This window comes from Benincasa hispida, chromosome 3 (assembly GCF_009727055.1).
Source record: "Benincasa hispida cultivar B227 chromosome 3, ASM972705v1, whole genome shotgun sequence".
NCBI lineage: Eukaryota > Viridiplantae > Streptophyta > Magnoliopsida > Cucurbitales > Cucurbitaceae > Benincasa > Benincasa hispida.
This window is the reverse complement of record NC_052351.1, coordinates 16567462-16593657: the sequence shown is the minus strand read 5'-3', so window position 1 is coordinate 16593657 and position 26196 is coordinate 16567462. Positions and strand designations below refer to the sequence as shown.

The 26196-nt window shown below is 35.1% G+C and overlaps 1 long non-coding RNA gene and 1 pseudogene across 1 annotated transcript; one reads left to right on the top strand and one right to left on the bottom strand.

Moving 5' to 3' along the window:
- Nucleotides 1–7417: 7417 nt before the first annotated feature.
- On the bottom strand, nucleotides 7418–9007 carry LOC120074426. The gene is made up of 2 exons (XR_005480994.1): nucleotides 8170–9007; nucleotides 7418–7662 (listed from the first exon to the last, which is right to left on the bottom strand). It is a non-coding gene; the product is annotated as an uncharacterized LOC120074426 (long non-coding RNA).
- A 4338-nt stretch (nucleotides 9008–13345) lies between these two features.
- LOC120073467 lies at nucleotides 13346–25170 on the top strand (annotated as a pseudogene).
- Nucleotides 25171–26196: the final 1026 nt, after the last annotated feature.

The following is a 26196-nucleotide window of genomic DNA, read 5'->3' as shown; positions in this document are numbered from 1 at the left end:
GAATAATGTATTCGTAGGGAAGGAGTATGCAATTGAGAGAATGTTCATATTAAATTTAGACATTAATAAAATGAAATCTTTAATGTATATGTTGTGTTCTCTGAATGTTTAGCATGTTAGACTTTGTCATGTGAATAAGAAATTAATTAGTAACATGATTAGGCTAGAAATGATACCTAAGTTATCCATGAATGATTTTGATAAATGGAGTACTGTAGTTAGGCTAAAATAACTAAAACTCCGCATAAATTTGTACTTAGGATATCTAAGCCTCTAGTATTAATTCATTTTGACTTATATGAATTTGATGGCTTCTCGATTAGGAACAATAAAAGATATTTGATTACTTTTATTGATGATTGCTCTGATCTTTTTTTTTTTTGTATATTTATTGAAAAACAAAAGTGATGCATCTAATGCTTTCAAATTGTTTGTAACTGAAGTAGAAAATTAATTTAATAGAAGGTTAAAAGACTTCGTAGTGATAGAGGAACTGAGTATGACTCGGACAACTTTAATGAGTTCTTTAACTCACATGAAATAATACACGAAAAAACTGTATCTTACTCTTCTGAAATGAAACAGAAAGCCGAAAAGAAAAATAGAACTTTAACTGAGCTAGTAGTTGTTATTTTACTTAGTTCAGGAGGCCCGTCTTATTGGTGGAGTGAAATCATCCTTACTGTGTGATATGTCCTAAATAGAATACCAAAGTCAAAAAACACAACTTCACCTTACGAAGTCCTTAAGAACAAGAAACTAAACTTGTCATACTTTAGAACATGGAGATGTCTAGCCTTTGTAAGAATTCCAGACCCTAAAAGAGAAAGCTAGCTAGTAAAGCCTATAAGTGTGTCTTTAGAATTTATGTCATAAAAAATAAAGTCTATAGGTTCTATGACCTAGTAAACCAAGTGATCATTGAGTCTAACGATGCCGACTTCTTTGAGGATAGATTTTCTTTTAAATCGAGAAATAGTGGGGGCTCGGGATCCAATAGTCTAACTGTAGTTAGAAATCTTATCCGTATAGAGGAAGCCGACCCAGAACCTAGAAGAAGCAAAAGAACTAGAACCGCTAAGGATTTTGGGAATGACTTCCAGACGTATAATGTAGAAGAAGATCCTAAAATCCTAAAAGCCGCCCTTTGTCCCCTATAAATGCCAACTTGATGAGATGGATTCTTTTGAGTCAAATAAGACTTAGCACTTAATAGACCTACTCCCAGATTGTAAGGCAATAGGGTGCAAATGGATCTTAAGGAAGAAACTTAGACTTGATGGAACATTTGACAAGTTTAAAGCTAGTTTAGTGGCAAATGGATTTAGACAAAGATAAAACATAGACTTCTTTGACACCTTTTCCCCTGCCACTAGAATTATCTCAATTCTTGTTTTTCTCTCTCTCGCTGCCCTTTATGACCTCGTAGTACATCAGATGGATGTAAAGATCGATTTCTTAAATGGTGAACTTGAAGAAGAGGTCTACATGGAACAACTTTTGGGCTTTATAGTCTATGGTTAAGAAAATAAGGTTTGTAAGCTAGATAAATCTCTATATGGATTAAAACAAGCTCCTAAGCAATGGCACGAAAAGTTTGATAACCTAATCCTATCTAAAGGTTTCAAGATTAATGAAAGTGACAAATACATCTACTATAAGCTTGAAAATAATCTATGCATTATCCAGTGTCTGTATGTAGATTATTTATTAATCTTTGGGTCAAACATGCACGTCATTAATGATGTGAAATCTACATTGAGTGCAAACTTCAATATGAAAGACTTAGGAGAAGCAAGTGTAATCTTAGGCATAAAAGTGACTAGGTCTGGTGAAAGTGTTAATCAATCTGAGTATATGAGCATCATAAGCAGTTTTACAAGCAGACCTAGTATAGAGCACTGGAATACTATAGAAAAGGTTATGAGGTACTTGAAGAAAACCCAAAACCTAGGATTACATTATCAGAAGTTTCCCACTGTCCTGGAAGGATTCAACGATGCTGACTGAAACTCCCTCCCGGATGATTCAAAGACTACAAATGGCTATATCTTTAATATAACAAGCATAGCTATCTCTTGGAAGTCCAAGAAACAAACTATTTTAGCCCAATCTGTGATGAAGTCAGAAATGATAGCACTAGCGACAATTAGTGAAGAAACAGGTTGACTTAGAAGTCTACTATCAAAGATTCTCCTATGGAAAAAGTCAATACCAACTATATTGATCAATTGCTATAGTACTCCAGCACTCGCAAAAGTTCAGAATTGTTATTACAACGAAAAAAGACGACAAATATGTTGTAAGCACAATACCATTAGAGAGTTCCTCACCACTGGTGCAGTTAGAGTGAATCATATAAAGACTGATGAAAACTTGGCAGATCCTTTGACGAAAGGACTAGCCAGAGAGAAGGTTTTCAAAACCTTAAAAATGATGGGACTCTTGCCTATAGAAGGATGAATCACTGTGAGGAAAACTCAGGTACTCAACCTGTAGACTGGAGATCCCAAGAAACAGGTTCAACAGGTAATAACTGATCACAAGTGATACAAATTGAATCATGCTAAAATTAACATAGAGTCCCTTTCCTATGACCTAGAGTCTGAGCATGATATCCTGAAGCATAAGAAAGGTTGAACTTCGTTCTTAATGAGATCTATATTTGACTCCAAGTGGGGTACCTAGCTACTAGAGTACTCTTGATAGACTCACCTATGTGAATGTGGAATTGGGGGCCGCTTCCTATTAAGTTTTTAGGCAAACTCTCTAGAACGTTCATTAAATCGAGATACACACTCTAGGCCTTAAATCACAGGCTTTCGAACTACACCCTAATGATACTGCGTGTGAGATGTTGTTAGAGATAGAGTTCAAAACTAAGGGTTACTCTAGTAGATTCTGAATCATCTACACTACGTAAAGGTTCAAGTTGTAAGATACCTTTGCCTATGCATAGTGTTGTATAGACTGATATTGCTCGATTAAAAAAATGCTTTTTTTATGTTTTAAATTTTCAAGTGGGGGTTTGTTGGGTGAAAATTTAAGTTTTATAAGAAAAGGAAAAAAAAACTTTTGGTTTAGAATCCCACAATGATCATTCTTTAGAGGGGGTCTCCTTCTTGTACTCCCATCTTGGACTTTGAGTTTGGGCCCTAAGGGTACCCATATTTTAGAGGGAGAAAGGAGATAGACCAATGTGGGTACAGTGCACATCCCATGTGTGTCGCCGCCCGTCCGACCGGCGTGGCGCACGTGTGTAATTATTTTTAATAATAATAATAATAAAATTATTATTACTATTTTTTAATTTTAATTTTATATTATTTTAATAATTATTTTTTTCTTTTTAATCTTTCAACCGAAGCCGAACCAACACGTGTCGCTTGTGAGTCGGTCCAAGTCCTTTGCGTGCCTGCACATTGAGTGGATCTGCGCAAGCTGCCCAGTTGCACGTTCATCGGCTGCCTGTTCTCTACGTCAGCATCTGTTGACCCTTTGTGCTTATAAAAGGCATAGACCTTCAGCTTCTTCATCATCTCAGTTTCTGTTTCCAAACTTCATAGAATTCTGTCTCTCAAACTTCGTCAACCATGATAAATAAGCCTCTGGCCTTAATTCAACCAACCAATAACTTTGACGATTTAAATGGCATTTTCCCCTTTGAACTTATGTTTGATACTTCACATGATTAGATTAGAGAGTTAAATTAAAACTGAAAACTACATATAAGAGTAGGAATCATACATTAAAACGAATTAAAAATGACCAATTGAATGGTGAATGTCAAGTTGTATGTCATCTGAAGCACATAATTAGTGAGATGATTGACAAGGAACAGGAAATTGCAGTAGTTATGTTGTATGTTTGAAGAACAGATTGTTTATGTTGGGGGTTAGCATGGGTGAGATTGGACATGCTGTGTATTGTCTACCATTTGAGTAGACAAGGTAGGAGCACATAATCTGCCACATCATCCACATCTACCACCACAATCACTTCAACATTTAGGGCCTCTAAATCTACATATGTTTTTTTAGTTGAAAAGAATGGATTCAGTCTTGTAATGACAATATCCTTTAGTTGATAAATTTAAACATTCTATATGCATTTAAAATTACCACAAAATACAAATCTCAGAATAGTTTAATGGTTAATGTACCTCCACTTCTTATAAAGAGTTGTACGTTTGAATTGTCACTTTGTATTTGAGATGTAATATTTAATGAAGTAATACAAAATAAATAATAGCTCTTTTAACTGTAGTGATTGATCCAAAATTATATATTAAAAAGTTCATATCTATATCAAAATAATTTTAAATTTATCGTTATAAAATATTTTAAAAAACTAATGTTTATTACCAAACTATAGCAAACCGTTGGGGAGGCTATTAGTTTGTTGTAAAAGCACTAATTTTTTTTACAAAGTAATTAATAAAATTAGGCCATGATTGACTACTCGTAAGGCCAACCAGCCCAATAATGAGCCATGGAGTTTGATTTGGGATTGGTCTGGCTCAAGTTAGGAGTGTATATGGGTTGGGTTGAGTTGAGTTGAGGATGATTTTATGATCAATCCGAAAATTTGGATTGATTGGGTTGACAACCCAAATAATCCAAATAAAGTATCCAACCCAACCCAACTCGAATTGTCGGATTGGATTGGGTTATCGGGTAATAATTTTTTTAAAAAAATAAAAATATGTAAATTTATATATAACACATAACTAATAATTAAAATCTCATAAAATTCAAATGCTAAATACCAAATATTTATGATATTTATTATAAATTTTCAACAAAGACAAATATCATAACAATTTTTTAAAAAGTATTAAAAATTCACAAATTAATCAATATAAAGTAATCAAATTTTAAACAAATATAAATATTTATTATTAATATATATATAAAATTCGGATTGGGTTGGGTTGGGTCCAATATTTTTTTTTAGCAACGCTCGACCCAACCCAACTCAACAAAAATAGAAAAAGCTTAATCCAATTCAAGAACAAAACTGACCAAACCCTTATATTTTGGATTGGGTAGTCCGGATTATTCAGATTATCAGATTATTTGAACATCTCTAGTTCAAGCTAAGTCGACCTTGTCAAGCATAACTAGATTTATTTGTATTCTCAATATCCCAACTTTTACAATCATTTTGAAAAATTCTATAAACAATGCATGATAGTTAAATTTTGAAAAGAAAATACGTTTCATATATAAAATTACTAAAAATAAATTTCATAGAATAAGTTCATTAATTATGAACCAAAGTCTGTCTCTCTCTCTCTTTTTTTTTTTCCAAGTTCGAGGACACATGCCTCTAGCTCGTGCATAGATCTAAACCTATTTAAGTTGTTATATCAAGAAAACACTTATTTTTCCATCACACACTTGAATTAAAAACTGTTTAGTAGTCAAAGACTCAAAAGCACTTCTTCAAATTATTGGAAGAAAACATTTCCCAATAAACAACTATGAATAACAAGTTTCATTTAGAAAACATTACCCTAAAAATTCTGAGGGGGTCCCACAAAGAGATTCCCTAAATCTTTCATAACACACCCTTTTCTGACCAGGTGTTCAGTCCTCACTGTACTACTCTATTTCCCAGTCGTCTTGTCGGAAACCGGTGTTGCGCTCCTTCATACTGGCTACATGTCGGCTCCACTAATCTTGTTTGGGCCTCGGCCCATTTATGGGTATGGTAATTGGGCTCGACTCTTGTCTGTCCAAATGCTCCCCAACTTGGGCCTCTTTGTCAAATCCAATCATCATCTTTTCTTGTCTATTTTAATTTCACGCGCATCTTTTACCTACCTTTAATAATAAATTTAAAACATTTTTGTGAAATTTTGGGTATGTTTTCTCTCAGGTGTTTAATTTAAAAAATAAGTTCTTTTAGAAAAACTTAAAGTTTTTAACCATCATTCAAAATAACTTGTAAAGTATATTTTCAACAATTTTTGTCAAAAATATTTTAATAAAAATGAGTTTTTTGAAAAATATTTTTTTTCTTAACTTAATTCAAACGGGCCCCTTTATATTTTATGGTTTACTCTCGATGAGTTCAACTATGATATTAATTAGTTTTATGTATCTTTTTATTGTTATGCTAATCTTTTCTTAAGTTTTGTAGGTTTGTTACAAGATAATCATTAATTCATGTTATTTCAATTTGAGCATAACACCTTCTTAAAAGAGTTCTAAAACTTAAATCAATAATAACACATTATATAAATGTTACATATTCGCATATACAAACATTCCAAATTCAACCATCAATAAAGCATATTTTGTTAACAGCATATTTCTAAATTGAACAAGACTTACATAATTTAGGTAGCAAATTAGAGAAAGCTTCACAAACTAAGATTTTAAATTAAACTTTTTTAAAATCTATGTTAAAGAGGCTTTTGAAATAATATTTTATTTAACCTAAATAATAGCACACTGCCACATAATAAAATATGACACATGCAAAAAGCCATGAATTAGTGATGATATACTTTATAGTATAAAATTTACAAATACAGATAATTTTTTTTTATTGATGATAAAAAAAAATTTATAAAATGATATTAATCATTCCACATATATCAGAACTACACAATTGGGACTTTTGGGCATTCATTTGGGCGGCCCAATTAACGATGAAAGGCAAAATTGGGCTCGCATCCACTTGCCCATCAACTTCTACTTCTTTGGCCCTCTATTTTGAGGAATTTGATCTACGGACTGACAAGAGAAATAACAAATTTTAAAATTTTATTTAGAAAAATAGAAAAAATAAATTTAAAATTATAAAAATAGCAAAAAAAAATTTATATAATGGAAAATACTAATCAATAAATGACAAAATTACCCTAAAATAATAAAATTAAGTATAAATGAGAATGCAAAGATACACTGCTTAAAAAATAATTCAAATACCAAATACACTCTGTCTAAATATTCTAAAACCACAAATACACTCTACCTAAACATTCTAGAACCATAAATGCACAATATCTAAACATGCTAGAAGCAAAAATTAAAAATCATTATGTGTGATATTTAACTGGCTACCTATAGAATGCATGTATGAAAGGGAAGACGACGATCAGGCGATGGAGGTCTCTTATGAATGTCCTTCAAGGTGAGAAAGAGCAAAGTTGATTGTACCGGTCAAATAGTTAGCAAGTTAGTGTTTAAAGGAATTGCAACTTCATAACGATGCGACTATTAGAAATATGATTGTGTTTGACACCAAACCAGTTGTATAGAGTTTCATCATCTTCATTCCATGTGACCATTTTGTTCATAGAATCTTGAAAGCTAACTTTAAACACAATCAATCTCAAAATATTATTGTTGAAAATCATGTTTAAAGTAGAAACAAAAGCAGGAAACATGTGAAAAAAGTTGGCTAAGTGAAGAAGATGAATAAGATGAGATTTAGAGTTTTTTTTTGTAACAAGCACACTTCCTAAGACTACTAAGAAGGGAATTGTTACTGCATGCATAAATATTCACATTGAGGACAATAAAATAAAATAAAATAAAATATAACAAGATAAAACGTGAGAAAATATAAAGATTCAAATGCGGAAGCTATTCTAGTTCCTTTAGCTGACATTTCTTTTGTCAGTCGCACGAGTATCCTTGCCCTTACCTGAAAAAAAATAAAGATAAAGGTTAAGTATAAAATACTCAGTAAATGATCCCATTATCGGGATCAAGCTATGCATCCATGAACAGAGAATGATGACCCGTGGCTCAAATAACTACATCGATTTTAGATGATGAAAAGAAACCAAAAGACGTTCTGTCTTGTCTTGACACGCATGTCTAGCGGCCCGTAGACATACCGTCAAACATGAAAAATAACATGAACGTGAACATGTCGACTCACATATGTCTAACGGTCTGTAGGCACACCGTCAAACATGAAACTAGACCCGCGGTCCTCTAAAATAAAAGAGGCGAGATGGTGCCTTATTAGTCTATTTATGTATCACATACATAATTTCAATACTGATTAGAAATTCAAACATGCTCATAATACTCATAATTGTCATGCAACAAGTATATCACAATGATAAAATCATGCTTCTAAAGTCCATTAATTAACTTTATAAATCTAATCTAGGTTGATCTCAAAAGTCCGCACAAATAATACCTTAATAATCCTTGGATAAAACTCAAATCAATCCTTGGATAAAACTCAAATCAATCCTGTGACATTAACCGTTTAGTTTAGTAACTATGGCCTAGAAAGTGAATCCAAGATTAAATAAATCCGGTCTAAGTCCAAAGGATAACCAATCAACCTACACAAAACTTACTCAACTCCAAAAACTTACAGTTGAAAATAATGGTCTCTTCCTTGATAGCAAAGCCCCAAAATCTTCCAAAATCCTAATCCTCAAATTCCACACAATGAGTATTAACCAAAATTGCTTCTAACACAAAGTGACACCCCAAAAATCTTGAAAAACCCAATTCTTGCCCAAAATAAACCAACTCATACTCAAACTCTAAGATTTTGCAAGAATAGGCAGTGGCGGTCGACGAACTCAACGGTGGCTGAACGGAACGACGACGGAACTCAGTCCAGCGCCGACTGAAACGAGCGACTGCTTCGATCGGAGGTTAGGGTGACCGTGCGCGAACTGCTGGCGAGAGGCTATCGGCGGGGAACGACTTGACTCTAAACCGCGTGAAGGACATATCGCGTGGCTAGCGACTTCGGTTCACGGTGACTCGAAATCGGTTGGAATCGTCGAAGCTCACGGTGGCGGAATGGCAGCGGCGTTCGGCGAAGACTCTAGCGGCGAGGTGCAGCTAGAGGACGGCGACGGCAACTGGCAACGCACAACCGTGGAGATGCTCGACTGGGCTGGCGGTGATGGTGAAGCTAGGTGGCGGCTAGGGCCACAGTTCTTGAAGAAAAAGAAAAACGAAAACGAAAAATGAAGGGGGGCGCACGACCGAGGAGAGAGAGAAGAAAAAAAATATTCTAATTCTTTTTTTTTTTCTTCCCATATGTAAATATAAATATACTTAAAACCCCTTTCCTTTTCCTTTTTAAATTCCAGATTCTCCATTCCTCTTCCAAAATATATTTTTTCTTTTAAAACCTCCATCAAATAAATTGAATTATCTCCATAGATAATCGAATCTCAAATGCAAGTCAAAATAAAACTTAATTAGTTCCAAATAATTATATTATATTTTAGCTTAGCCAAATATATAAATCTCATATTCCAATTTATCAAGTAGTCCAACATAAATTAAAATTTAATTACAAAATAAATTAAAGCTTAATTAAAAATAAATCGGAGTGTTACATTCTACCTCCCTTAAGAAACTTTCGTCCTTGAAAGTTTTAATCCTGAAAAAGCTCGGGATAATGCGCCTCACGTCGTCCTCGCGGCTCCACGTTGCTTCCTCGAACTCGATGACCTTTACCAAAGCTATCTCCTTGTTGCGCAAAACTTTCACTTCCCTAGCCAAGATTTGAGTGGGCTCCTCTTCGTAGCTCAGGTTCTCATTCAAATGCAAAGGCTCATAATCCACAACATGAGATGAGTTTGTTATGTACTTCCTCAACGAGAAACATGAAAAACATTGTGAACCGTAGAAAGGGATGGGGCAAGGCCAACCGGAAGCTATAGAACAACCCGTTCTAGGATCTTAAATGGCCTGATGAACCGAGGGTTCAACTTACCCTTCCTGCCAAATCTCAACACCCCTTCATAGGTGCCACTTCAGAAAATACTTTTCACCTACTTAAACTCCAGATCTTTACGCCTAACATTAGCGTAACTCTTCTGCCTACTTTGACCCGTCAACATTCGGGCCCTAATCTTCTGTATTGCACCGTTTGTGGTTTGTACTAACTCAGGTCCTAGTAATTTTCATTCACCAACCTCATCCCAGCATAAGGGTGACCTACAACTCTTCCTATAAAAGGCCTCAAATGGCGTCATGACAATGGTTACCTGATAACTATTATTATAGGTAAACTATATCAAATGCAGGTGAGAGTCCTAACTTCCTGCAAACTCTAACGCACAAGCACGTAACATATCCTCCAGTCTAGTTTAAACGCTCAGTTTGACCGTCAATTTGTGGGTGAAAATCCGTACTGAAACCCAAACGAGTACCCAATGCTGCCTGAAGGCTCTTCCAAAAGCTGAAGGTAAATCGAGGGTCCCTATCAAACACGATGGACACTGGTACCTCGTGAAATCTTACCACTTCTTCCATATACAACTGTGCCCACCTATTCACTGAATATGTAGGCTTCCTTGGAATGAAATATGCCAACTTGGTGAGTCTGTCCACTATAACCCAAATTATTGTAAAACCCTTCGCAGTTCGCGGCAAACCCACAATGAAGTCCATCGAGACATTATCTCACTTCCATTCTGGTACGCTCAAAGGTTGCAACAAGCCTGCTGGCTTTTGTCTTGGGGCCTTTACTTGCTGACACACCAAGCACTTACTGACAAACTCTGCTATCTCCACTTTCATGTTATTCCACCAGTAACAACGTTTAGGTCCTGGTACATTTTGGTACTGCTAGGATGTATCGAAAATGAGGAGTTATGAGCCTCCCATAACAGATCGTTCTTGAGGTCACCGTCTATTAGTATACATAAGCGTCTCCGAAAAGTAAGACCATTATCTGCGGATAAGGAGAACTCACCACCCTGCCCTGCCTTCACCTGTTGTGCTACCTCAACCAAATAAGGATCACTGCATTGAGCATCAATGATTATCTAACTCAAATTTAGTTGTACCGATAATTGTGCTAACTGCGCAGAGATCTCCCCTACCACCACTGCTATCTCGATCTGCTTAAGATCCTTACATAACCGGATCTATCTGGTGATAAGGGCTGCTGAATGGGCTACCTTTCTACTTAGAGCATCTGCCACTACATTTTCCTTCCCTGGGTGGTACAGAATCTCACAATCATAGTTCTTCACTAGCTCCAACCACCTATGCTGCCTCATGTTTAAATCCTTCCGAGTGAAGAAGTATCTGTATCTTCTTGCCATACAAGTGGTGCCTCCATATTTTTAAAGCAAAAACCACGGCTGCCAATTCCAAATCATGTGTGGGATAGTTCAGTTCATGGTTCTTTAACTGACGAGAGGCATAAACAACTACCTTACCTTGCTACATCAATATGCACCCTAAACCTCTCTTGGAGGCGTCACTATAAATAACAAAACCTCCTGTTTCATCCGGTACAGTGAGAACTGAAGCAGTAACAAATCTTTGCTTGAGATCCTGAAAACTATCCTCACAAGCCTTACTCCAAATAAAGGAAGCTCATTTTCTGCTCAACTGGGTCAGAGGGGTGGCTATACGGGAAAAGTCATTCACCAAACGATGATAATAGCCCTCTAACCCCAAGAAACTGCGTACCTCTTCGACTGTGGTTGGAGAGGCCAACTCGTGACTGTCTCGATCTTTGCGGGGTCAACAGATACACCTTCCCTAGATACCACATGCCTTAGAAAGGACACATGTTTTAGCCAAAACTCGCACTTGGAAAACTTAGCATGTAACTTTTGCGCCCTTAAGGTCTCTAGAACCTTTCGTAAATGCTCCTTGTATTTCGCCTCTGTCTTGGAATAAACCAAAATGTCATCTATGAAGGCTATCATAAAGGTGTCAAGAAATTCCTTAAACACCCTATTCATCAGGTCTATGAATACTGCAGGAGCATTCAACCCAAATGATATCACGATGAACTCATAATGCCTATACCTCGAACGAAAAGTTGTCTTAGGAATATCACTGTCCTTTATCCTCAACTGATGATATCCTGACCGAAGATCAATCTTAGAAAATACTGTAGCACCCTGCAACTGGTCAAACAAGTCGTCAATCCTAGGAACCGGATACTTGTTTTTTATAGTCACCTTATTTAATTCCCTGTAGTCAATGCAAAGCCGTAATGACTCATCTTTCTTTTTCACAAAAAGTGCGCACCCCAAGGGGACACACTAGGGCGTATGAAACCCTTATCCAACAATTCTTGCAACTGAACCTTAAGCTCCTTCAGTTCTGCTGGAGCCATTCTGTACGAAGCTTTCGAGATAGAAGTCATGCTTAGCTCTAACTCGATAGCAATGTCTATCTACCGATGCGGTGGCAGACCTGGGAGATCCTCTGGAAAGACATATGGGTAGTCTCGTACCACTGACTCTGAAGTCAAGGAGACCTCAGGCTCTATAGTGTCAATGACACTAGCCAAGATACTTCAGATACCTTGGTTAAGCAACATCTGGGCTTTCATGTCAGAAATCACTTTGGGCAGGACCATGGTCCCCACCCCTTTAAATTTAAAGCTGGCTCCCGTGGGAGGGTTAAAAATCACCTCCTTGCAAGAGCAGTCTATACTAGCATGATTATCAGCAAGCCAATCCATGCCCAAAATCACATCAAAATCTCACATGTCTAATACTATTAAAGTCACATCCAGTGTATGACTCGCTACTTCAATCTGACATGCTTTTATCTTCTCTTTTGCTAACATAATTTCTCCAGACGAAGTGGATACCAACAACATATAGTGAAAGGGCTCTAATTCTAACATGGCATGCTTAACAAATAACGATGATATAAACGAATGGGATGAACTAGAATCAAACAATACCAGCGCAAAGTGTCCCAAGATTGAGAGCGTACTTGTCACAATAGTGCCTGCTTTCTCGGCCTCTTACCGGGTGGTTGAGTAAACACGACCTTGTTGATGCTAAGGCCTACCCGAACTCCTCTGTTCATGGCCTACAAACTGATTCTTGTAACGAACGTGCTTCTAATAGGGCATCTATCTATCGAGTGCCTCTCCTGCTTGCAATGAAAACAAACCCCGGTGCCTGCCAAACATCGTCCCCAGTGGCATCTTCCACACGAGCTACACACCAGCCGATTTCTTTCTACCATTCCTACCTCGGTAGCTTGCTACTTAAAGTGTCGAAGCGGTCTGTCTGAGCTTTGAATCTTCTGATGGGGGTGAGGCTCGAAAGCCTTCTGATCTGCCTTCCTCTTTTGACCTGAGGAAGGTCCCGCCCCAAATGCCCGTGAAAGCACTTCTTGAACTGCTCCCATGTCACCGGTTCCCCTCCCACACCCAACATTCTTTCTGCCGACTGCCACCAAATTTGTGCTTTGTCGGTAAGTATGAAAATGACACATTGCACTTTCTGATCTTCTGAGCATTTCATATAATGAAAGATCGTTTCAATCGTGGATATTCATAACTCTGCATTGGTAGGGTTCTTTAGTGACCCACTGAAGGTGCTGGGGTTGTACTTCCTGAAATCTCGCAAATGCTTGGCCTCCACGAAAGGCCTAACATCTTTGGTTTTGGACCATGTTCTAAGTCTAGACTTGTAGCATCTGATCTTGTGGTGGTGGTGTTTGTTGGAATTGGGCAAATTGGCCCAGCCGTTCATCTGGTGTTTGTTGGAATTGGGCAAATTGGCCCAGCCGTTCATCTAGCATGTCCTTTACTTTACTCAACACAGTTGATGTAACTGCTTCCCCAATAGTGGTTGCCCAATCGGTAAACTCTAATGGAATGACTGGGGTGGCCTGCGTCTGTGGTGGCGTGACCGTGTGCTGGGCTCTACTTCGTGTCTGGGTTCGTGATAGCTTGTAGAAATACAAGTTATTTATGCTGCCTTATTCAAATATTACGGCCAAAAGAGAGAAAATATGCGTCGATTGTATGAAAATTAGCTAAGAAATACAATAATTATAAATTGCCGTCAATACACCTACTGACACCATCAAGATGGTAGAAAAGAATATTTCAAGTATGTTTTGCAGGAAATCTGGTCACCTGTGCGTTCATGGCTCAAGAGAAAAAGATTAACGCATCTATGTTGCATTGCGCCCATCATTCAAGAATGAATAGACGATCAATGCAATAACGGCGCATGCGACAATCGATCCAGAGCTGAACTTCTCAACCTTATGCAGTAATAAAAAACAACACCACATGTGAGCACACGATCGAAAGATGCAAATGAGCAATGCAATCGCGGAGGATTTTGACACGTGTACAACTAACCGTTGTGTATTTTCAACGGACTGATTGCATAACAGAAGGAATATTTATTCCACCATTTTCAGAATTTCCATAATAATAAAGTGGGGACCACAAGTCAGAGAGTTAAAGCTTTCATCTATAAATACCCTCAAAGAATTCACGAAAGATATACTTGATACGGGGGATAATTGATACGAGCCTATTGAGAGAGAGGCTGATTTAAGTGCTGATCGGAGAAGATCCAGGAAGAAAAAAGACAAGACCGAGAGGTGAGTCTCAGGGCGAATCATTCCAAATCCCCGCCGTGAAGCTCTGTACCTAGATCAACTCTACTAGTTGAGCAAGCCTGAGAAGGAAGCTCATCCTTCCGTTCAATCCATCTACGCCGGCAAGCAACCTCTCCATCTAGATCGGTGTCAAGACGTTGACACTCTTCTGTATTTGTTTCTAACTCTTATTCATCAATTGTACTTCATCTTTTTAGTCTAAATCATTCACAACCATGTATCGGACGCTTGAATTTATAGTTAATTGTCATGATCATTCTCATTTCCACATTTTTGTCTATTTCCGTTCCTTCATTAATCGCTTTCTCCACGACGTTTTCTTAATCCCTTGGTGATTAATATGAATTAAACAAGTAACTTAATCTGTGCCAAGAAATAAAGATGTTTAGCTAAAGCATGCTAGACGACATCTTCACCTGTGAGAGTAGAAGTGAAGATGTTATTCTGATCTGTCGAGAGAAGGTTAGAAGAATGCGTTAACTAAAGCAAGAAGTACTTCCAGAGATGGAAGCAACCTTGCGTTCATTACGTTCGTCCCTATTTCACCACAGAGATGTAGGAATGCGGCCGATCATCGAAAGGTATACGCCAAGGGAAAGCGGAACCGTACTTATGTCTTTAATGCAATTAAGGAACTTGCGATATTTATATTAATTATCCTTTCTCTTTCTGCTTTGCACATAAGCCTTTCCACCACATAACACGATCTTTGTATATTCTTCACAGTCAGTCTCAACCTCGGTATCTTGTATCATGTAACCTGTGTATCTTGTATCATCATAGCTTAGGTTTATTTTATCGCACTTTACTTTTATCGCAATTTATTTTATTATTGCATTTTTCTTGCTTATCTTTACTTTTCTGCACAATTTACTTTATCACATTTTTAAATACTTGTACACACAACTTTTATTAATTTGAAAAACCCTCGGTCGCATATATCACAAATATAACACATTTAACCTAAAACAATCCCTGTGTTCGACCTCGGATCACACCGAGAAACTTGCGGTGGAATTATACTTGGTTTCAACGCAAGGAAACTTGTGACAACACATAGTATACTACAATATTCTCATAAATAATGCATATCTAGAAGTAGTATCGCATAAATAAAGTGTGTCTGAATAAGCATAACACAACATCCACATTCCATTCCCATTCCAAGTCATTGAGTTTATGGTAACATGAGCTTGAATGATCCATCATTCATCACAATCCATAAGCCTATTTAGAATCACCGCATCTTAAGCATTGTATGGCATCATTGCATTCTATCCATGCTTGCATCATTGTTTAGCTTATGCCAGTTACAGTTCGCTACCAACCTGACCCTGGGGGGTCTCTCGACGACAAGGAATCCTCTGGTATCGAAGGGTCCTGAACTTGTGCATCTTGAATTTGTGGATCCTCATCATGAGGATCTTGATCCTGAACTGTCGGATTCTGCTCTTCGGGAATGCGCCCCCTTCCGGTAACCCTATGACTGCCTCTTCCCCTAACATGAATCATTTCCTGACAGTTGTTCACAACCACCCCTAGCTACTTTCCTTACCAGCAAAACACATCAAATGCAATCATAAATGCTATATACTCGGGTGCATATTATTCTAGATATTTTTCATAAGGGACATATCTGACAACGGCAAAGAATCCGTTATAGGCCAAAAGGAACAACCTAGACTTATATAATAAGTTAGTCTATAGAACCCAAAACTCAGGATTTGATACCAGCTGTAACACCCCCACTTCCTAGGACTACTAAGAAGGGAATCGTTACTGCATGCATGCATAAATATTCACATTGAGGACAATAAAATAAAATATCCTGATTTTGGACTGCTTAAGTGTATAAGAAACTATTCTGCCATTATTTCAAGATCTTAAATCGTTCGACCCGGGTACCCTTTAACATGAAGTAAATAATAAAGAAAAATAATAAATATAACAAGATAAAACGTGAGAAAACATAAAGGTTCAAATGCGGAAGCGATTCTAGTTCCTTTGGCACTGTCATGGATTCCTCTTGTCAGTCGCCCGAGTAACCTTGCCATAAAGATAAAGGTTAAGTATAAAATACTCAGTAAGTGATCCCATTACCTGGATTAGGCTATGCATCCACGAGCAGAGAATGATGGCCCGTGGCTCAAACAACTACATCGGTTTTAGATGATGAAAAGAAACCAAAAGGCGTATTGTCTTGCCTTGACACGCATGTCTAGCGGCCCGTAGGCACACCGTCAAACATGAAAAATAACATGAATGTGAACCTGTCGATTCACGCATGTCTAGCGGCCCGTAGGCATACTGTCAAACATGAAAATAACATGAACGTGAACCTGTCAACTCACGTATGTCTAGCGGCCCATAAGTATACCGTTAAACATGAAAAATAACATGAGCGTGAACCTGTCGACTCACGCATGTCTAGCGGCCTGTAAGCACACCGTCAAACATGAAAAATAACATGAACGTAAACCTGTCGACTCACGTATGTCTAGTGGCCCGTAGGCACACCGCCAAACATTAAACTAGACTCGTCGGTCCTCTGAAATAAAACAGGCGTCAAGGCGAGACGGTAAATTGCCCTATTGGTCTATTCATGCATCACATGCATAATTTCAGTACTGATTAGAAATTCAAACATGCTCATAATACTCATAATAGTACCACTTACCTCAACTTGATCTCAAAAGTTAGCGCAAATAACTCCTTAATAACCCTTGGATAAAACTCAAATCAATCCTATGACATTAACCACAAGTTTAGTTTAGCAACTATGGTCTAGAAAGTGAGTTCAAGATTAAATATTTCCCTGGGGTTTAAGTCCAAAGGATAACCAACCAATAACAAAACTTACCTAACTCCAAAGATTTTTCGTCAAAAAGAATGCAACGCCCTAAAATCTTCCAAAATCCTAATACTGGAAGTCCACACAATGGGTATTAACCAAAATTGCTTCCAACACAAAGTGACACCCCAAAAATCCTGAAAAACCCAATTCTTGCCCAAAATAAACCAACTCTTACCCAAACTCAAGATTTTGTAAGAATAGGCAGTGGTGGTCTGCGAACTCAACGGTGGCCGACCGGAACGACGATTGAATGAGTGGCTGCTTAGGCTAGGCAGTTGTGCGCGAACTGCTGGGTGGGTCACACGGCTGGAGAGAGAGAGGAAAAAAAAATTCTAATTCCTTTTCTCTTTTTTTTTTTTTTTTTTTCTTTTTTCTTTCCCACATGTAAATATAAATATACTTAAAACCCCTTTCCTTTTCCTTTTTAAATTCCAAATTCTCCATTCTTCTTCCAAATATATTTTCTTTTAAAACCTCCATCAAACAAATTGAATTATCACCATAGATAATCAAATCTCAAAATGCAAGCCAAAATAAAACTTAATTAATTCTAAATAATTAAATTAGATTTTAACTTAGCCAAATACATAAATCTCATATTTCAATTTATCCAAATAGTCTAACATAAATTAAAGCTTAATTACAAAATAAATTAAAGCTTAATTACAAAATAAATCAGGGTGTTTGTTAACTTATTTTAAGTATAACAAGCTATTTTTATGTATTTCTATATGAAAATTTGAAAACATTGAGAATATAAAAAAAAATATATCAAATTAATTTTATAACAATATGTATAAAATAATGAAAAAATATATTTAGATACAATTGAATTTGTAATAAATATTTAAACAAATTGAAAGTTAGTTAATTCATGTTATTTCAATGTGAACGTAATACTTTCTTAAAACTGTTTCTTAAGAATTTAAAAATTTTGAAACACTAATATATCACATTGTATAAATGTGATATATTCACATGGATAAACATTTCAATATTCAACCATCAATAAAGCATGTTGACAAATTTCTAAACTAAACAATCTTATCATAGTATATTACTTATATGAGAAACTAAATTTGATGCTGCTATTGTCCATTCGAAGTGGAAAATCCTATGAGTCAATAAGTTTAAGGACCAATTTTGTTTCACTAGAGGCAACATTTACATAATTTAGGTAAAAAATTAGAGAGAGCTTCACAGACTAAGATTTTGAATTCAACTTTTTAAAAACTATATTAAAGAGGCTTTTGAAATCATATTTTATTTAACCTAAATAATAGTACACGCTGCTACATAATATAATATGACACATGCAAAAACCCATGAATTAATGATATACTTTATCGTATAAAATTATAAATATAATAATAATTCCTTTTATTAATGAAAGAAAAAAAATTGCATAAGGTAGCTTTTTAACATATACCTTAGTATTCATATCATCATTTTTTTTTAAAAAAAAATTACAAATATAACAAAAAAAATAAAAATATAAACAAAATATTCAGATTGCGTTTTCTTGTGTGACTTTTTTCTTTATTCCAAAAGTACCCTCACAAACTATATTTTTCAAATCCTAATTGGGTGAAATTCTCTCCTCCCGCATTTTCCCTCCTTCATCAACATTCAACTTCTGCAACAATCAGTTCTAAAAATCGCATTCAATTTCTCAGCCGATTTTGAATTTCGCATTCAACTTTCTCCCGTTTTTTTGAATTTCGCATTCAACTTTCTCCGGGGTTTTGATTTCTAATTTCTCAGTCGATTTGTGGAGTTTTTTTTTTAAAAAAATAAACTCGAAAAATTCGAATTTATGGATGGTTTCTGCAACAACCAACCCTAAAAATCGTACTCAATTGATTTTGATTACGTTTTGATTCCGAATTTTTTAGGTTCGTTTTCGAATTTCTCAGATTTCGATTACGTTTTGATTTTGAATTTCTAAGGTTTTTATTTCTAATTTCTCAATCCATTTGTGGAAGTTTTTTTTTCTCGAAAACAAACTCAAGAAATTCGAATTTGTGGATGGTTTGTTTTCAAATTTCTCAATATCTCAAATTTGTGGATTCTTTACTTTCTTATTTTTTTTCTATATCATCACTATTCTGTTAGCTGTTATTTTGTTTTTGTGGAATTCTGAGCTTCGTTAGATGAACTCCAACCTTTAATTTGATTAATTCTTAGTTATTTTTGTTTTATAGGATTGTTTCAGTTTTTTTAATATATTTTTTTTACGATTTCTTGAAGCACAAGAAGTTTATTCTACCTTCTATGTTTGTGATGTTTTTTTTTTTTTTTTTTTTCAAAAGCAGAGAAGAATATCATTATATCTTATTCTATGATTGCTATCTGATTTCTATTTGATAATACATAGTTTGTATTTTTTTTTATTAGCATCTGGTTTTTATTTACTACTTAGTAGTTAGTGATTTCTATTTGATTGTTATTTAATAGTCATGTGATGACTATCTTTTGTATTATTTACGAATATATCAATATAAGTTATATCATTGTGTTTGTTATCTGATTTATATTTGATTTTCATGTGATTACTTTCTGATGGCAATCAAATAATACAATGGAATGATATCTTATTTCTATCAAATTACCATTTTGAGTTATATCTTATTATTATTATTAGTTTTTTTTTTTTTTTTTTGCAGCATTTTGTAGCTATGGTTAAACTTTCAACAACCGTTTTCCATAATGGTCAACGGGATGTTTGACAATCTATGTAGGTTACAAAATTATTTGAGTTTTAGTTGAGGAAGCGATGTTTTTTTGAATATTTTGTTAACTTCATATGGAAGGAACTTAAACTTCAGTCATGTATTGAACTTTCAGTTTTATTAAACTTAGGTAGTACTGAAGTTTAACATGTTGCTAAGATTGTTGAAGATAACAAATGCATATTATTGTGGTTAAGGATGAATTTATGGAATATCCTTTAATTGCTCATTCTGTGAATATGCTTTTTAGAGGTTTCAGTTGTTTCTCCCTTCTTCTGTAATTGAGAATAATTTTGAAAGGTGAAATTAATATATATTATATATATATAATATATATATATATATATATATATATATATATATATTATATATATATATCTTATATTTTATAATATTATATTTAAGATTTTCGTATTAACAATATGTCTTCTAGATTGTCTTTGAAGAAGAAGGCTTGTTTGCTAGTAAAGAAATTTTGTTGAAGTCATTTCAGTTCATAGCTGTAAAGAATAGTTTTGAGTTTATAATATGTTGAGTTGAAATGTACTCAAGATGGTTGCCAATGGTTTGTCAGAGCATCACAATATAAGAGTGGTGAATTGTTGATGAATTGAAAGTACATTGGTGAACATAATTGCTCTTTGATGGTTTGTGCTTCTCACAGGCAGGCATCTTCACAATTTATTAGTCATTATATGGTTGAAAATTTTAGATATAGTATAAATATTCAACACCAAAAGGTATAATACATCACATGCAAATGAATTATTGGGTTGTTGTTAGTTATTATAAAGCTTGGAGGGCAAAATAATCAATTATCAAGATGTTGAAAGGAGATGTTGGTGATTCTTATACCTTGATTCCCAAGTTCTTTTTGAAGTTAAAAGAAATGAATCCATATTTGGTTTCTTTTATTTACTTTGGTATGTCATTGATCAGTTTTATAGTAATCAGTTGATTAATATACCTATTAGCCTATTACTTAGTATATCAATGTAGAGCTTATGCATGCACCTATATATTAAGTTCTTTATTTTTTCTACTTTATTTTTTTTTCCGTAGAGTCATTTACTGAATATGAATTAGATTCGAAAGATCATTTCAAATATTGTTTCACGGCTATGGGGTCATCAATTGAATGTTGAACATACTATAGACCAAATATTTTTGTTGATAGGATATTTTTAAAGTGTAAATTTGCTGGAATGTTATTGACTGCCTTAACGATGGACATTAATAATGATATTTTTCCTCACTACAAGAATTTTGGGCTTTAATGTTGGTTGGAAAAAGTGAAATCAGATGTATAATATCGGTTTTTTTTTTTCTTTCAAAAAGCGGATCTTTAATGTTGGTTTTAAACCGACATTGTAGGGGTACCTTTAATGTCGGTTTTAAACCAACATTAAAGACCCGCTTCACTTTTTCCTCTAACTTTCTATTCCCCCCCCTCCCCCACATTTTTTACATTTCCCTCTCTGAACGCCAAAACCCAAGCTTTATTACTCAAGATCTCATTCATTCTCTTCGCTTTCAACACTCTAACTCTCTGCATTTACTTCACTTCTCACTCCAAAACCTCCTCTCCTACTTCCCCTCATTAAAATCACACTTTTGAAAAACGCTTCCCCTTCTCGGAAAACCCACATTCTTCTAAGCCCTGACCCATCTTACCTTCTTATCTCCCTTGGTCTCACTCCCCTATCCCTCCCCATTCCTGTGAGACCTATTTCGGCAATGGCTTCACCCACCGTGTAGATCTTTTCAAACCTAAACTCGCCAGAAAACTCGTCGGATGGTTCCGGTGCTAGTATAGTGAAACTCTCGAGAGCTTCATACGGGGGGGGGGGGGGGGGGTGCGAATGTGGCCGGGGAGGGTTTACATGTCCAGAGCAGGCGAGCAGATTGAAGAGTTGATCGGAAGAAAGGAAGAGATGGAGTTGTCAGAATTTCATAGCGGTGCTTTTGGATCGTTTCGAGTTGTTGATCGTCTCGAGAGCTTCTTGATCGGTTCGTGTCGGAAGGGGAAGTTCAGAGGCACATTATGCACGCATTGTTTGGATCGTTTCGAGTTGTTTCTGGGAGTAATTTTGAATGCAAAGAAGTAGAATACAAGTTTTTATGGGTTTCTGGAGCTTTTTGTTCTTCCATTTATGCATTTGAATATAAAATTTCATGGGATTTTGTTATTGACCTCAGAATCAACTTTTGTTTGTTATGTTGGGTTTTGGAGCATTTGTTCTTCCATTTTTGTTATTTTTTGAAGGTCCCATTTTCAGATTAGAGTATTAGTTTTTTTTTATTATCCATATTTAAACTAAAGAATATGGAGTTTTATGGGTTTTTGTGATTTGAGATTTCATTTACTAACTTCATAATCAACATATATTTTTTGTGTTGGATTTTGGAACTGCCGTTCTTCCATTTCTGCAATTTTTTAATTTGAAAACTGATGGAAGTCCAATTTTCAGATTAGAGTATTAGCTATTGAATTTCCATGTTTGGTTCAAGAATATTAAATTTTATGGGTTTTTGTGATTTGGGATATATATATATATATATAACTGGGTTCATAATCAACATTTTAGGAAGGTGGAATTAATTAGTATTTTCTCAGCACATGGATAATGAGTCTAAATAGAGATTTCTTAGTAAGAGAGTGCAAATTTAGTAACTATAACAAACATTTTGGCTTGACTCTGTCTTTTCGTTCTCTAATCTGGACTGACATTAATAATATATAATATGTTTTGAATAATCAGTTTTTAAGTAATCTAATTTCATTTGGACCTGATCTTCTTTATCCTGAGTTTGAGTGAACATTATTGTCTTTTTCTTCATTAAAATTATTCTAAATGGTTTCTGAATCAAAGGCTCCATTTACAGTGGATCGGGGAGCCTGTGCTTTTGATGATGAGGTTTGAGTATGCAATTCTTTTTCACACTATTATAGATTGGTATAGTGCTTATCTGGCTTTGAGAGTCGTTGGGTTGCCTAATCGACCTCATCTGGTTTTTGTCGACGGGTATTGTAAGGTACGTCTCGGGATCGCTTTGCTTTCTTTCCTTTCTTTTAGAATGGAGGTTGTTGTTTGTATTTGGTTTATTGAGGAGAATATATTTGGAAAGAAGTGAGAATCTCAAGTTATTACAAAGTATAAAACTAAGAAAGATGGTTTATATGGAGTTAGAAGAGCTGGAGATATGTAATTGACTATATCTATTGATATCAACTCTTGAGATCTATCTGTTTTTCTTGGACGAATATGTTTAAATTGGTTATTTCCTATTTTTTCTTCTTGTGTATGAACTGAGAAAGAAAGATTATGAAAATAATGTCATATTTTGTTGTTTCTTCTTCAATATTTAAGACACCTTTGGAAGAGACATGGAAGGCATTGTTTTCAAGTCTAAGATATGCAAAAAATTTCAGCGGATCGGTTTGTTTTCACCACGCGATCTGCTGTTCGTTTTGTCGTCGTTCGCGTGTCTCTGCTGGATCTACTGCTCGTTCCGTCATCGTTTGCGTGTCTCCACCAGACCTGCTGCTCGTTCCATCGTCATTCGCTTGTCTCTATCAAATCTGCGTGTCTCCGCCGAAGCGCTACAACCACGCTTTCAATGAAGAGGTAAGTAAACATATTGCAATGAATTATATCTCTTAAGGCCATTGGCCTCTTTCTTGCAGTTAATAATACCAAGTACGTTTTCCTGTCCTTGGTTTCTAGAAGTGATTAAGTTGGAAGGCATTGGCCATACTCCTGAAGATGCAATGATGCCTAGAGAAATGTTTCTACTGTAAGTAAGTAATACTTAAGCAGGTTGCTCATTTTATTTACTAGTTTTTTGAAGCTTATGCTTTTAATTGATAATCTCTGGCTAGGTTGGTAACTTCGCACATGACTAAAACCAACTTTAATTAAAATTTGAATAAAACTATAAAAATGGGTAATAAGATATCAGGTTGTTTGTTCTTCAAGAATGAGTTTTGATCCAACATCTTTGTATCTTTCTACCACTTTCTTTCAAGTTCATGGTAACCATCTTACAACCACCTCATTTTCTTTTATTTATTTGTTTGTATGTTTTTTAGGTGTTTGGAAGGGGTGTGGAGGAGATGGATTTCTTACAACAACAAGGGATTCACGTAAAAATTGTTCCTGGTAAGTGTATTTTTGAATGCTTGCAGTTTTAAGCTTAGCTTCTAAGTGTTTTCAAGTGATTCTAATGATATGGAAATTCCTGTTTGAGAAGTTCTAGTGTGCTTATTTCTCTTTTGACCATATTGGATTAGAATATAACACCCATTTATGACTCATGTGTACTATTTATTTGTAGTTTAGATTTGATTCAAGGTGCTTGAGTTTGTGGGTTGCACTATGATAGTTTGTGGGTTATTCATGCACTATGGCAGTTTTTGTGATAACTTTTGAGATTTGAAGTACATTGTAAGCTAAATTTACTTATTGATGTATGTGTTCTTGAAGTACAATTTTTGTGAGCTCTTAATGCTAAGCAATAATGGCGATTTTTTTAAGATCAAAAGACTTATAATGCAGATTTACGCATGCAAGGTGAGGGATGAGAAGTAGACAACAAGATTTTAACATGGTTTTGCAAGAGGTGCCTACGTCCACGAGAAGAGCTGAGATTTCTTGAGAAGTAGAAAGGGAAAAATATTAGAGATAAATTCGTCTAACTCATTGATTTCTCTTTTAGATATTTTATATATAGGATGTTTACAATTTTGTTGAGAGATAAAAGTAAGATAAAATATCAGTTTCACTTTAAATAGTTACTGTTTTAACACTTTTCAATATACTTGAGGAAGAACGGGATGTCATAATCAAGCATGGAACACAATCATGAGAGAGTCAGTGTGCTGCAACACATGGGATGCAGATGTCTCAGTTCAAAAAGGTATTTTTTTATGCTTACAATTGTTATTCTTCTGGGGTTGGAAAAGAAGTGAGTTACTAAAACCAACTCAAGAAGGTACTTTGTTGTTTACTCAAGTCCCTTTGTGAAAAATATAATATTCTTATGCTTTGAGCGTTAAACTGCAACTAGATAAACTAGCTAAATCTATGAGGATCAATTCTGTTTATGATCAAAATTATCTTGATAGTAGATAGGTTACTAATTGTTGTTATACTTTTTTTTCATTTGAACAGGATATACAAGAGAAATGAGCAATATTATGGTGATTGAACCATATAGAAGATAAGTTACTTGTTTTCTTATCTTCTTTTTTTCTTCTCTCTTGACAAGGCGATTATTTTTTTTCAAAATAGTCTCTTCTTAGCCTTTGCGAGTAAATACGAAACTATTTCAGAGTAAGATTCTTTTGAAAACTAGTCGAATTAGAATTTGGGAGCTAACTCATTTGAGTAATAATGAAATGACTTTGAGTGAAGTTTTTCATTTTGTTAGGTTCAAGTTTGATGTGTAAGGCTAAATTTTGATTCTAAAGGATTTGGAAGGAAGATAGGAAGATTGCATTGGACATGTTTTAAGAAGGTTGACAAGTGGAGAAGATGCACCAAACACAAAAAGGACTTCATAACAATATTAATAACAAGTACAAGGTAATATTTATAAGATGCTTATCTTAAAAGTCTATTTGTTCTAAAGTTTTGTAATAGATTCTTAGGCATCCTTTGGTAGTTTATGGTTTGGTTGGTTTATGGTAGTAAAACTTCTTAGGCATCCTTTGATAGTTTATATTTAAGCATTATTTGTCTAAATGAATCCGGTTGCACTATGGTAGTTTGTGGGTTATTCATGCATTGTGGGTTAGGTTAATTCTTCATTATCATTGTCGAATCTTTTGTTACCTCTTGTTTAACCATTTATTGTGCTTCTTCGTCAATTTGAATCAAATTCTTCATTATCTAGGATTGACCCTCGATAGCATCTTTTAGTTGGAGATGTTTTTTGTGGTTTCATTTGATTGAAGTCTTGTATCCATTGGTGTGCTTTTTAGATGCTTGAAGTTTTGGTGTTGCTTTAGGGGGTTTTTTACTTTTTAGTTATATAGATAATGTAAAACTTTTTAGTTGAATATGCTAGCCTCGTACGTAAATTATTTATTTTTTTATATAGTACTAGCTTTAATTTAATAAATGGACGTAAACTTAAGTTGAATTTATCTTTTTTTTTTCTTTTTTGTAGTTCAATACAAAAGATGCATATACGTAAGGAGAGATCGACGTAATTCAGACCCAATGGGTAAGTTTTGTTGGCCGATTTG